Source organism: Manis javanica, chromosome 5, assembly GCF_040802235.1.
Source record: "Manis javanica isolate MJ-LG chromosome 5, MJ_LKY, whole genome shotgun sequence".
In the NCBI taxonomy this organism is placed as follows: domain Eukaryota; kingdom Metazoa; phylum Chordata; class Mammalia; order Pholidota; family Manidae; genus Manis; species Manis javanica.
In genome coordinates, this window is record NC_133160.1 from 19137620 (window position 1) to 19149982 (window position 12363).

Sequence of the window (12363 nt, forward strand, 5' to 3'; positions counted from 1 at the left end):
TGACATGGTGACATGGTGATTGTCACTGGGGCAGAGGGGCCTTCGTAAGCTACAGTCAAGAAGGCCCCCATTGGCTTAATGCCTCATCCTGAAATGCTGATTGAGTTCCTGCATGTGTCAATCACTATGCTGGTAAGTAACACCTTTCAAGCTGTTGGGAGCAGACACTCATTTAGCTCCCTCTAGCAAAGGCACAGTAGTGGTGAAGGTAAGGTCTCTTATAAGACAGGAATTGTGGTCACTTGGCCACACCTTATAAAAATTCAGGCCTCATGGCAAGTCTGAAGGCTGCTCACAGCCAGGCCTTGTGGAGCATGACCGTGGTTTGGAAATGGGAATATTACCCTCCCCCTCTAAGAGTTCTAGAAATGGTTCTCTTGCCTGCACCAGGACTTCAATGCCCTTACCTTTGGACTCTGCTGTTAAAGGGACTCAATTCCTCCATCTCTTCCTGTTTCCGTTCCTGCTACCAATTACTCAGGCTCTTGACATACTCAGAACTCCCCGAGAGGGAAACCTGCCTGCTGGGTTATCACAGCTCTTGGTCTTAGACCAAGGTCATGGGTTGGCCCGCTCTAGGGGACCACACTTCCCTAGTTTACCGAGCTGTGGTTGGGGCAGGGGGATAAAAGGGGCTGCAGAGCTGACAGGTGGAGAACCTGCCCTCAAGGTAATGCACAGCCTAGTCTGACTACTGATCCCAACCTGATGTGGCTGCCACCTGCAACACATGGCAGCAGCTCATCAGGTGCAGTGCAGTGGCCTCAGAGGCCTCCTGGCCATCCAGCTCCCTGGGCCTGCAGCAGGATCCCAGACGAAAGCTTCCTACCTGGCTGGTCCATGCTGTGATGGAGGCTGCCATCAGTGCCCAGGGCTGAGAGCCTCTCGCTTTACTTAAATCACCCCTCCAGGTGAGGCCTTTCTGTCCACTCAGTTTCAAGTTCCACTCCCCCTCTTGTTCCCAGATTTCCTGTCTTGTTTCCCTGCTTCATTTTTTTTTAAGTCCTTCTCCAGCCTACCACACGTTTTTACTTTGTGGAGTGTCTCTGTCCTCTGAGTTGTAAGCACCATGAAAGCAGGGTTTTGCTCTGCCTTCCTTTGTTTACCAGTCCCTAGAATTGTGCGTGTAATTGACACTCCATAGGTGAACAGAGGAGCAGGGAATCCAGTCTGGCTGGAGGTTTAGCCAATGAAGCTTCCTGAAGGAAGTGACACAAGCTGAGTCAGGCGAGCATCCGAAACGAAGGACGCATTCCAGGCACATAGGCCAGGAAAAGGAGAGCAGGCTCAGGAGCCTGGTTGGGGACTCTGGTGCTTGTGTGGAGGCCCTGCACGTCTCTCCAGAATGGGAAGTGTGTCCTGAGGCTGAGTGTCAGGTGGGGTGACAGTGGCAGAGGGCAGACCTGAGAGGCTGGGCCCAGGGTGAGGGTCATTGACAAATTGAAAGTGAACAAGTTAATGATCGGGAAGAGCTTCCTTTGTTGAATGCAATGACATCACCTCACTGACTTCCACGTCCAGCCGTTGCACTAGGATGCCACGGAAACAGGGCAAACGATGAGTGAAACCTCCACACATTGACCAGTCTGGATTATTAGGGAGGATACTTCGGTGACCTGGGGCCACACCATGTAAGTGACCCTCCCTCTCTAGCTGAGACACCCCTCCATCTGCTACTTCACCAACCATGTCTGTGCTGCCTCTTCCCTCCTTCCCCAAAGCCCCGCAGTCCCCTCCGTAGAACCCAGACCAAATGCATCAGGGATCCCCCAGGCTATAGGACTAGGTAGGGGCTCAAGAAAACTGAGGAAATTAACAGAGTAAAGGGGAGGGAATGGGGGCACTGACACCACCACCCAGAGCTGCGGGAGGCTGCTTAGCAATGGGGACAGTCAGTGCTACAGAAATATCTACAAATGTCAAGGCAACAGCCAACAGTGAAACTTCCCTGATAGGCAGAAACTTGGCCCAGTTGGAGAAAATGTGTTGACTTTTCACTACAGTACCAGGCCACAGTTGCATGAAACTGGCCTAGAGAGGAGCAGGGGATGGGGAGTGGGGTGGGGGGTTTGGCCCAAGAGCAAATGTGAGATGTCAGGTGGTCCTTGGAAGGAAGTGAGGAGCAGCAAGGCAGAAATGAGGACCTCTGTCAGAAAGGCTGGCTGAGCAGGCCCTCCAGCCCCAGGAATGCTTTTGGATGATGGAGCTATCAAAGTGCTGGCCCGAACACCTGGCTTCTGCCTTGGCCCCAGTTGAATTGATTTCAATTTCAATGGGAGGAACGGACCATCAATTCCCCCCTTTCTACCACAGCCTTTGGGAGAGTTCCTCTATGTGGCCTGTATCTGAAAAATGAGGACAGAGTGCACCTACCCGTGGAGTATGGAGCACATGCATGCTCAGCACCTTGTGGTAATAGTAACTGAAACCCCAACACCTGGCCTTTGCCTACCAGAGCCCCAGAATTCTCCCAAAGGCGGCTGCTCCTTGTAACCCAGCTCCTGCTCAGAACACCTCCCTCACTTCACCCAGTGGCCTTTCGCCACCCAGAGCTCAGGTGCTCCTGCCTTCCTCGAGGACTTCAGCCTGACTCTGTCTCTAAGTCCACTCCATCATCACCCTTTTTTCCTAAGCTCTGGCCCAAATGTCCCTCAGCCGATTCATTTCTAACAGTTTCCTGCTCTAAACCTGAGCCCCCCAGCTCAGTCAGGATGGTTCAACCTCTAGTCCAAATTCTCCTTCCCATCTCCTACCTCCCAGGGCACACCTTAGGCAGGGACTAGGTGGCAAGTCTCAATGAGTGAGAACCAGAAGCTGTGCCTCTGGAATCCCCTTTCTCTATACCTAGCCCTGCTGGCATGTGGAGACATTGATTCAAACAGAACGAATCAAAACAGAAGAAAACCAAGCAGCAAGGCAGTTTCCAGATTTATTGGGTAGATAAGAGGACAAGGACGTACAGCACAGAAAACCCTAGGTTCTAAAAAGTTACACCAGGAGTAGGCAGGGGGGCATGGTGGCCCCTGGATGAGCTGGCCCAGATCATCCTTCCACGATGTGCTGAGGCAAAGGGTCTGAAGGTCTGGCCCTGTGTCATGTGGCAACATCATTCTTCACTCTGCTACACCAGTGTCCACCGTCAACCCCAAATCATCTAAAGGATAAAGTCAAATGAGGTCAGCAGCTTGGAATTTCCATCTCTGAAACACAGGCTGGCTGAGCCCTTGGCACTGACTCACCGTGGAGAGGCCCCTCCAGGGGGGCCGCCACTCTGGTCGCCGTGCTGAGAGGGCCAGTGCCTCCACTCTCTTGGGGTATCCAGCAATCTCCAGGTCTGAGACAGCACCCCTACAGCAAGGAGGCCACAGAGCAGGAGGTCACGAGAGCATTTGGCCTCCACGTTATCTCACTTTCTTCAAAAGGACGTCAGTGGGAGTGTCCCTGATCAGACAGGGGTGAGCTGCCGGTTTCACATCAAACCCAACTCACGGGGAATCTCAGTGCTCCAGAGAAGTCAAAATGCACACTGTCTTAAAAAGGCCTTTTCAGGGCAACAGAGCAGATGTAGACTGACTGACAGACAGCTGGGGAGCTATAGCTCAGGGGATCCCCCCACTGAGGCCTGCCGCATTGAGCTGGGAGTGGAGGCCACACCTCAGCAGCCGTCCCCTCACTGTTGTTACCTGCCTGTGCATGACTCCCCAGCTTATGCTCACTGCAGCCTCACAGTCCTCCCTTGAATACTTCCCATTCCCCACCACATCCCACCCCTTCAAAGGCTCACCCACATCCACCACCTCCAAAAAGCCACTTCCCTTTGAAAATCTTATGGCAATCACTATATACCACCCAATATCACACTGATTTATTATGCATAATTCATCCTGACTCCATAAATCCTCTAAAGTATTTAAACTTTGACAGAGACATAGCCTGGTTTCTGGCAACAGGAGGCTAAGCCCTCAAGTTTCCTGTCATTGACTCTCCCACGGCAGCCCACGATGCCTGAGACCAGAAGGGCTGGAGAGAAGGTGTGTGTGAAAGCGCCAGCATTTGAAAGGGACAGGTGTGGACCCTCCAAACACGGGAAACTGCTTTCAACAATTCCTCTCCCTGCACTAGGAACGACCAGAGCACACACAGCTCATGATCACTTTGAATGCAGGTTCATACAGAACACAGAAAGATCCAGAAAGAGAGCAGGTATCAGTGGCCTGTGGAAGAGGCTGAATCTGGGAAAACCACCCAGCTCTGTGCAGGACCCCAGGGGTGGCCACTATTTCCTGTGAAAGCTCCACAGAATCTCCCTGCCAAGGAGAATCAAAGAGAAGTCACCTGGGGCAAAAACACTGGGAAAATACTAGGGTTGGAAATGACAGGAATCATATCCACAAATGTCCACAGAAGTCACCTCTATCATAGCTTTGTTTATCAAATAAGGTTCTGAATAGACTGAGCAGCTGAAGGGATTCCAAACCCAGGGACAGGAGTCTCTGCTGCCTGGCTGCACCCATTTTCCACTACAACATGCTTCTGCCCACATTCCAGCGTGGGAGGGCAGAAACCCTAGAGACCTCTCACATAACCCAAGTGGGGCCTCCAGTCAGCAGCCACTGAAAGCGTAGGGCCAGATGTGATTTAGGTTTCTTGTGGCTGAGGTGCAGAGCAGATCCGGGGACTCATGCATGTCATCTTCTTCCCACCTCTCAGTTCCCCTGTATCTTTACCCAGGCCCCTGGGAACATGCATATGACCGTACCAGATTCAAGAAACCACAGCTTCAGAGAAGGCACCCTTCAGAGATCTTACCTCAAAGACATGGGGATCTAGAATGTTCCTGACATGACAACTCCCACGAAGCCTCTGCACACAGTGGACTCACCTGCAACAGACAAGAAGCCACGAATGAGCACCGACTAGTCCCTGTTCACAGGCATCAGGAAAGGGCTTAGCACAGCAGTCACCAGATAGCAAGCATCCCACAAATGTTGGCTAGTTGCCTGAGCAGACATACTATTTCCTCATAACAAGGACAGTGGTGAACTCTAAAGAGGGAGACAGTGTGGTCCATGGCACAGTAGCCAGTGCTGATTAACATGTAACTAACCAGTAATAGGCTGAAAAGGATGGCAAGGCCAGGTTTATGGGTGTGTGCCATGGCTGTCTGGCAGTAACTATGCTGGGCATTGAGGGGAACTTAAGTCACATACATAGCCTGGCTCCCAGCAGCAAGGGCAGGAAATGAAAGGCCCAACAATGATACAAATGCACACACAACAGCCCCCAAGGCCCTGAAGGCCCAAGGCTTCTGCAGAGGAAAAGCAGGAGGGTGGGAAAGCTCCTGGAACCAGGTGAGCATGTGGACCCCCAAACACGGGACAACCTCTCCCACATTTCCTCTGCCAGCAGTACCAATGAGGACATAGGCATCACGTGACGGGTATTTAAAAGGCAGTGGGAAGGAGGACATGATTCCAAACTCCAGGATTTGGAAGGGACAGGACAGACCGTCCAAACACGGGTTACCACTTTCCTCAATTCTTTTCCCTGCCCCTGTGGGCAGCCTGCTGTCCACCCAGACTGGGGAAAGCTGACCAGCCAGGCCCAGAACCCCCAGCACCATCATCACTTCATGTATACATTCACCTTCCTCATCAACAGGGTCCAAAGGAAACCACCTGCTGGTAAAAATGCCCAAATTGCTTACTCACCCTACAAGTACAGACTGCGTACTGAGTATGGGGCAGGCACTGTGGGTTCAGAAACAGAAAAATACACACAGGGCCTCTGCCTTCCCAGAGCTGTTGCAGTAAAGCTCAGGACAATGAAGGCGCACCCGAGTTTCCCAGCTGATGAGGGGCTGAGTCGGAACCTCTCTGGCCCCCAAATCCAGCCCCATCCACTACACGATGCCTCCTCCTGCACAAGGGCTTTGCAAGGTGGTTCTCACAACCCTCCCAAGTTCCAGGACCACCCCTCGGGTGGAAGGCAGGCCACAAGCACCGTTCTCAAGGCGCTCACCAGCAGTGCCACTTACCCAGGGAACAGCCTCACCCCAGGTCGCCGTGGGGGCGCACCAGGGCCCGGCAGGCCACAAGGGGTGCCGGCTGATGCGGAGCCCGCGAAGCCGTCCAGGGAACTTTCCATCTGTCTCCAACAGGGCCGCGCAGGCCCCGCAAGGCCTGGAGGGGAACTTTCCATCTGTCTACAACAGGGCCGCGCAGCCCGCAAGGCCTAGGTAGGGAAGAGTGAGCAGAGAGGCTTCAGTGCAAAGCAGGGAGGCAGGAATCCAGACTCTGGCCCTTTGGGGTCCTGGGAAAGCCCTCAATTTAAAACTCACACAACCAACTGGTCAGTGAAATGGAGATGTTAACACTTTCCTTTAAAGGTGAAGGATGCGAAATGGGCTAAAGGTCAGAAGGGCACTGTAGGCCTCCGACGAGTGGCTTTGGGGAATTATATGCCAGTGTCTGAGGTGGGGGTAATGAAAGTCCCGGTGCTCGGGTGCCCCTCAGGCCTGGGGTCACAACGGGCTCACCCCTCCCTGCCGACCCCCCATCCCCCTGCTTCCCGCAATCAGCGGGCGCACGCTCTCACGGCGAGGAGCAAGCGGCTGACCGCCCGCAGGGGCCGGTTCCGCAGCAGCGTGGGCCGATGGCGCGGCTGTCCCGAGACCCCTCTCCCGAGGACACGGAGCTCGGGCGGTCCACACCCGCGGAGGCACGGGCTCGGAACGCGGGCGGAGCCTGGGCTCGCGGCTGACCTCCGCTCGGCTCTCCCCACGCCCTCGGGGCCTCATTTTCGTTTCCTGTCGGGACAGGGAGACACACACCAGCCTTGGGGACCGAAGGGGGTCTCCGTGCAGCGCTGCCCGTAGTGTGTCACCACGGGCGCCTGGTTCCAAAACACGGCGCTAGACGGTGCGGGGACTGTTGCGGACAGAACCAGGACACGCCCGCCACCAGCCCGGCGTCGGCGGAAATGCTGCTGGGGCGCAGGCTGAGCCTAGAGCGGCGTCTCCCCTGGCGGACACCGGCAAGCGGTCTCTTAGCGCCTCCTTGTGGACAAGAGCTGAAAATCGTTCTCGCCAAGTACATCCCTCCAAACATCCCTCCAATCTTCCTATCCATCCATCCATTTATCCGGAAAACATTTATGGAACACCACCTTCCTCATCCATCCACCCATCTATCCACCCATTTATCCTTCCTTCCTTCCTCCCTTCCCCCTTCCTCCCTCCCTTCCTTTTTCTCATCAATCTGCTCATCTAAACTCCTGTCCATCCAGAAAATCTACTGAGCAGCTAGTTTATAACAAGTACTGGACTAAGCACTGGGAATTAAACAAAGGCAAATGTATCCCCTGACTTTGTTGGTTATATTCTAGTGGGGATAATAAGCAACTACACCAGCAAACTCAATAATTAAAAATCATGACAAATGCTACAAAGGAAATGAGCTGGATGGTATAACAGACAATAAGAGCGGGGATCTACTGAGCCAGGGTGGATAGAAAAGGCCTCTCTGGGGAAATGATATTTAATCTAAAACCCGACGGAAAAAGGAGTCAATCATGAGAAGATGAGCAGATTATATTCATGGATATATATAAAAGATAAAACAATGTGAAGGTGCACAGTTCACAGAGGCAGCACAACAATTCTTTTCAAAGTATATCTGTCACTATAGTGCTTACCCCCTCCACCCCCATCAACACTCAGAGGAGTACAATTATAATGTCAAGTAATGATTAATGTTTTTTAAGCATGTACAATATTTCAGGCATTTTGATCCATTTGATCGTCATAACAGTCCTATAAGGTAAATGCTATTATTACCCATTTTGCTGATGAGGAAACAAAAGCTCAGAAAGTTTAATTTATCCAAGGTCATGCAGTTAACATGTGTTAAGAACTGTGCATGGTCTGAGCAGTAACCCTTATGAGCTAAGAAGTTAGTCTGTCGTTGTTTTGTGGATGCCGGCAGAGTTCATGAAATTCCTGAACCACCGTATAAGGACTTCATTACCCATGGCAAAGCAGAGAGAGTTTTATGTTCATGTGGGTTCCCGTGCCTCACAAGTCCCATGGGATGGTGCAGGGCCTATGATGGGTGACTGCACACACAGTGTGTCACAGTGTTACAGGAGAGGAACACAGATCCTGGGGGATTCACCATTCTCATAGCAAATGGAAGTCAACCTGCCTTTAGTCTGGGAGGGGACTTTTTCTCATCCTTCAAGGTTGCTCACTGCAAAACACAGCTCTAAGAAACGGCTCAGGTAAAGAGCAGCCAAGGCCTCGCATTCCGGCATAACCCGCAAGAATGTGCCTAGAGGCTCAGGGCCCATGGCTGATAGGTATCTAGAAGTAGGTATCAGAGTCAAAATTTGAACTCAGAAAGCAATCTAAGCTCAATTTTGTAGGGGTTTGAAAATATATTTGACATAATATTTAATTTCTGTTACTGATCAGAAAAGTATATTTTATAAAACTTGGACTAAAAGGGTATTTTCATCATGTGATACAGACCATCACCAGCCAACAACATATTTCAAAGTAAAACTTTTGGCAGCATTTTCAGAAAAACTAGAACCCACAAACTGCCTGTTTTCATATGACTCTGGATATTGAATGGCTAAGATATCTGTAGTTTTGACCTATCTACTTGTTTTTCCCTGATCTTCTTGTGCGTTCACTTTTCCTGTTAAACTCTGTCTTGTGGGGACTGTCAATTGTGATATCTTGCCCTCATCTGACAAGGTGTTGGATGTCAACCCAATCTGGAACAATTATACTTTCTTTCTTGATTTTGCATTTCAAAGTGAGATAAAGCATGGATCCTACAAGGAGCTTGGAGGCTGGCTGTGGGGCCATGAATAGAGTTGTCCCTCAATCAATGTACAAATAAAGGTGACTTCTTGGAGGTGGTGTGCCCTGGTGGGCTTTTGAAGGACTTCCATAGAAAGGGGGACTAGGAAGGAAAAGGAAGAAGAGGATGCTGAGGGGAGAGATGAGGAGTTGGGGGAGTGGATGTATGAGTCAGTAAATGACGAAGTTAGACACTGGATGGGGTAATAACTTATAACTTTTAAAAATTCTTAATTGACCCAAATAAAGTAAAATCAACAAGATAAGAACAGAAACTAAAATGGCAGGAAATGAGCATAACCATATTTAGAGCAATATAGCCAAACAATTTTAGGAAAGAGAAAGGGGTCATAGTATAGTCAGAGTATAGAGTAAAAAGTGAGAGAACAATAACATTTAAAATTTACATAAAATGGACACATGCCTGAAAAATAGTGAACAAAATTGCCTTAAGGAAAAATAGAAAAGCCGAATAATCTTATAATACTTTAAAAAATTGAATCAGTAGTTCACAATCTTTTCACAAAGAAAACATCATATCCGGGTGTCTTTATCAGAAAGCCCTACAAAACTTTTTCAGTCTTACACAGTCTTCCAGATGATTAAAAAAGAGAGAGGGAATTGTTCTCAGTTCACATAATAAATGTGATCCCCAAATTAGACAAGGTCAAGAAAACAAAAGTAAATTGCAGGCCAATTCACTAGTAAATGTAGATGCAAACGTTTCTTTAGAAAAACAGTGGCAAATTTCTAGGTGGAAGCAGCCTTGGCCCCAGTGCCCTTGAAGGCAGGAATTATGTTCCTGCCTTGTGAATGCTTTCTGCCCATTGATTTTGGACTTCTAGCCTCCAGAATAGTGCAAGAATAAATTTCTGAGGTTTTAAGCCACCCAATTTGTGGTACTTTGTTATGACAGCCTTAGAAAACTAATATAACAGACATACTAAAATTTTGCTCTACCACATATTAGCTGTACTAGCAAGTTACTTAATTTTTCTGAACCTCAGTTTTTCAACTTTAAAATAGATTTAAAAAATGCAAAATGGGAGGGCTGCTATGGAAAATAGTTTGGTGGTTGCTCAAAAAATTAAAAATAGAATCACCATATGATCCAGCAATTCCACGTAGGGATATATTCCTGAAACAATTGAAAGCAAAGCAGGATCTTAAAGAGATATTTTTCACCACCATGTTCATAACAGCATTATTCACAATGGCCAAAAGGTGGAAGCAACCCAAGAATCCATTGACAGATGGACAGAAAACAAAATGTGGCATGTATGTACAATGGAATATTATTCAGCCTTAAAAAAGGAAGGAAATTCTGGCACCTGCTCCTCTGACATGGATGAACCTTGAGGACGTTATGCTAAGTATAATAAGCCAGACACAAAAGGATAAGTACTGTCTGATTCCGCTTCCATGAAGTACTGGAGTAGTCAAACTCAGAGACAAAAAGGAGAATGGGGGTTGCCAGGGGCTAGGAAAGGGAGGGATGGGTAGTTATCTAGTGGGTACAGAGTTTGTATTGCAAGATGAAAAGTGTTGTGGAGATTGTTTGCACAACAATATGAGTGTACTTGACACCACTGAACTGAATATTTAAAAATGGTTAAGATGGTAAATTTCATGTGTACTTCACCACAATTAAAAATTTTCAAATATAGGCAATCTAATACATTGAAATGCAGTACCATTGGCACTTTTTGAAAAAGTAGTTGGCTTATAGTAAGCTAGTTTAATACTTTCTAGTTATCATGATCATGGTCTTTGATAAAAATTAATTGCATTTATAACTTTAAAAAATTCTTAGAATTCTAGAAATAGAAAATACCTTGTAAATCATCAGCCAATATCGTAAATAATGATGAAATCATACAAGTAATCTTCTATTTTTACACTGTAAGTCTCAGAAAAATAGCTAGGGATGTCTGAAGCCCTTGGCCAGGGAACCCCAAGGTCTTATGAGTGAAGAACTGATGTGGTCAGCTAGTATGGTGACAGAAAGTGAGCTGAAGTCAAATATCACTTTCTGGAATGTTCAAGTTTTCAGGCAAGAAAGTTAATAATTCTCAAGCCAGGAAAGTTTAAGTAATTAGTCACAAATATCTCAGTTACTTAGCAAGGAAGGTCCAAAGTTGTTCCACCTCTGGGTAGTCATAGTTCAAAACCAGCAAGGTTTATTGTTTCACCTTCAAACCTGAAGATCTAGCTCAGCGTCAATGGCTTGCCAAAGTTCTTATTGGAACTCCAGGCCAATTTGCAAAAAAAATATTTAGAACAACAGTTGCAGGATGATTATTTAGATCCCAGTATGGATATATTCTCTCCTAAGGAGAAGCTACCTATAGAATTTTTGGGGGACTCACATCAATCTCCAGAGGCTCCTGAAGTTGTTGAATCTTTTTCCCAGAAAAAAAATCCCCACTCATCGTGGACAGAAAATTGAGGAGACTGAATCTTTCTCACCCCAGGCAGATTCCCAGGATAAGCTTCCAGAGCCCCTGAAGAGACAGAACTACTCCCATTTCAGTAGGAGGCTTCATCTCAGCCTCCAGAGTCCCCTAAGGAAGATGAAAATTCTGCAAACCCACAGGAGTCCCTAGCTGAGCCTTCAAATACTCCTGAAGAGGCTGAGCCTTCCATCCAGGAAGAAGCCTCAGTTCAGCCTCCACATTCACCTAAGGAGGTTGTAGCTCCATCATTAGCACAAAATGAGGTAAATATTCCATCTCCAAGTCAAAATGAAGCTCGACAGTCAAACTTGCACAGTGTCACCATGAAACCTGTGCATCTGGCAGTTACCCTAACTCCAGAGGTCACTAATGAGGTTGACCCTTCTCCAGCCCAGCAAGAGGCCCTGGCTCAGCCTCTAGAGAGCCCTGAAGAGGCCGAGCCTCCTCCAATCCAGCAGGAGGTTCCCACTCAGGCTGCACAGCCCCCTGAAGAAGTTGAACCTTTCCCAGTTCAGCACGAAGCCCCAACTCAAGCCCCAGAGTTCCCTGCTTGGGGACATAACTCAAATTCCAGTGAGTGACAAGATGGGAGCTGGACCTTTGGATCAGTATCAAGCTCATTCAAACTTACGCAGTGTTACATTCAAACCTGCGGATGTAGAACTTAAGATAACTCCAGAGCCTGCTGTTGAATGTCCAATAGCCCAGCAGGAGGCCCCACCTCCCAATGGAGCAGAACCTTCTCCAGCTCAGCAAGAGACCTCAGCGAAGCCTCAGAGCCTCTTGCAGAGACTGAGCCTTCTCCAAGAGAACAGGAACAACCAGCTCAGCCTTTTGAGCCTCACAGGGAAGCTGAACCTTCTCCAACCCAGGAGGAGGCCTCAGCTCAGCCTCCAGGGCCCCCTTAATGAAACAGAATCTTCAACCCAGCAGGAGACCCCAGCTAATTTTCCAGAGAAGGTAGAACCATCTGCAATCCTTCAGGAGTAATTCAGCTCAGGCTCCAGAGCCTTTTTCTGGGGGATGGAGCCTTTTCCA

At 48.6% G+C, this 12363-nt stretch overlaps 1 long non-coding RNA gene and 1 other non-coding gene across 2 annotated transcripts; both read right to left on the reverse strand.

Moving 5' to 3' along the window:
• Positions 1-2916: 2916 nt before the first annotated feature.
• Positions 2917-6991, reverse strand: LOC140849469 (uncharacterized). Its single transcript, XR_012131366.1, has 5 exons — positions 6833-6991; positions 6038-6234; positions 4810-4882; positions 3240-3348; positions 2917-3154 (listed from the first exon to the last, which is right to left on the reverse strand). It is a non-coding gene; the product is annotated as an uncharacterized lncRNA (long non-coding RNA).
• Positions 4035-4167, reverse strand: LOC118971443 (small nucleolar RNA SNORA71). The gene has a single exon (XR_005059890.1). It is a non-coding gene; the product is annotated as a small nucleolar RNA SNORA71 (small nucleolar RNA).
• Positions 6992-12363: the final 5372 nt, after the last annotated feature.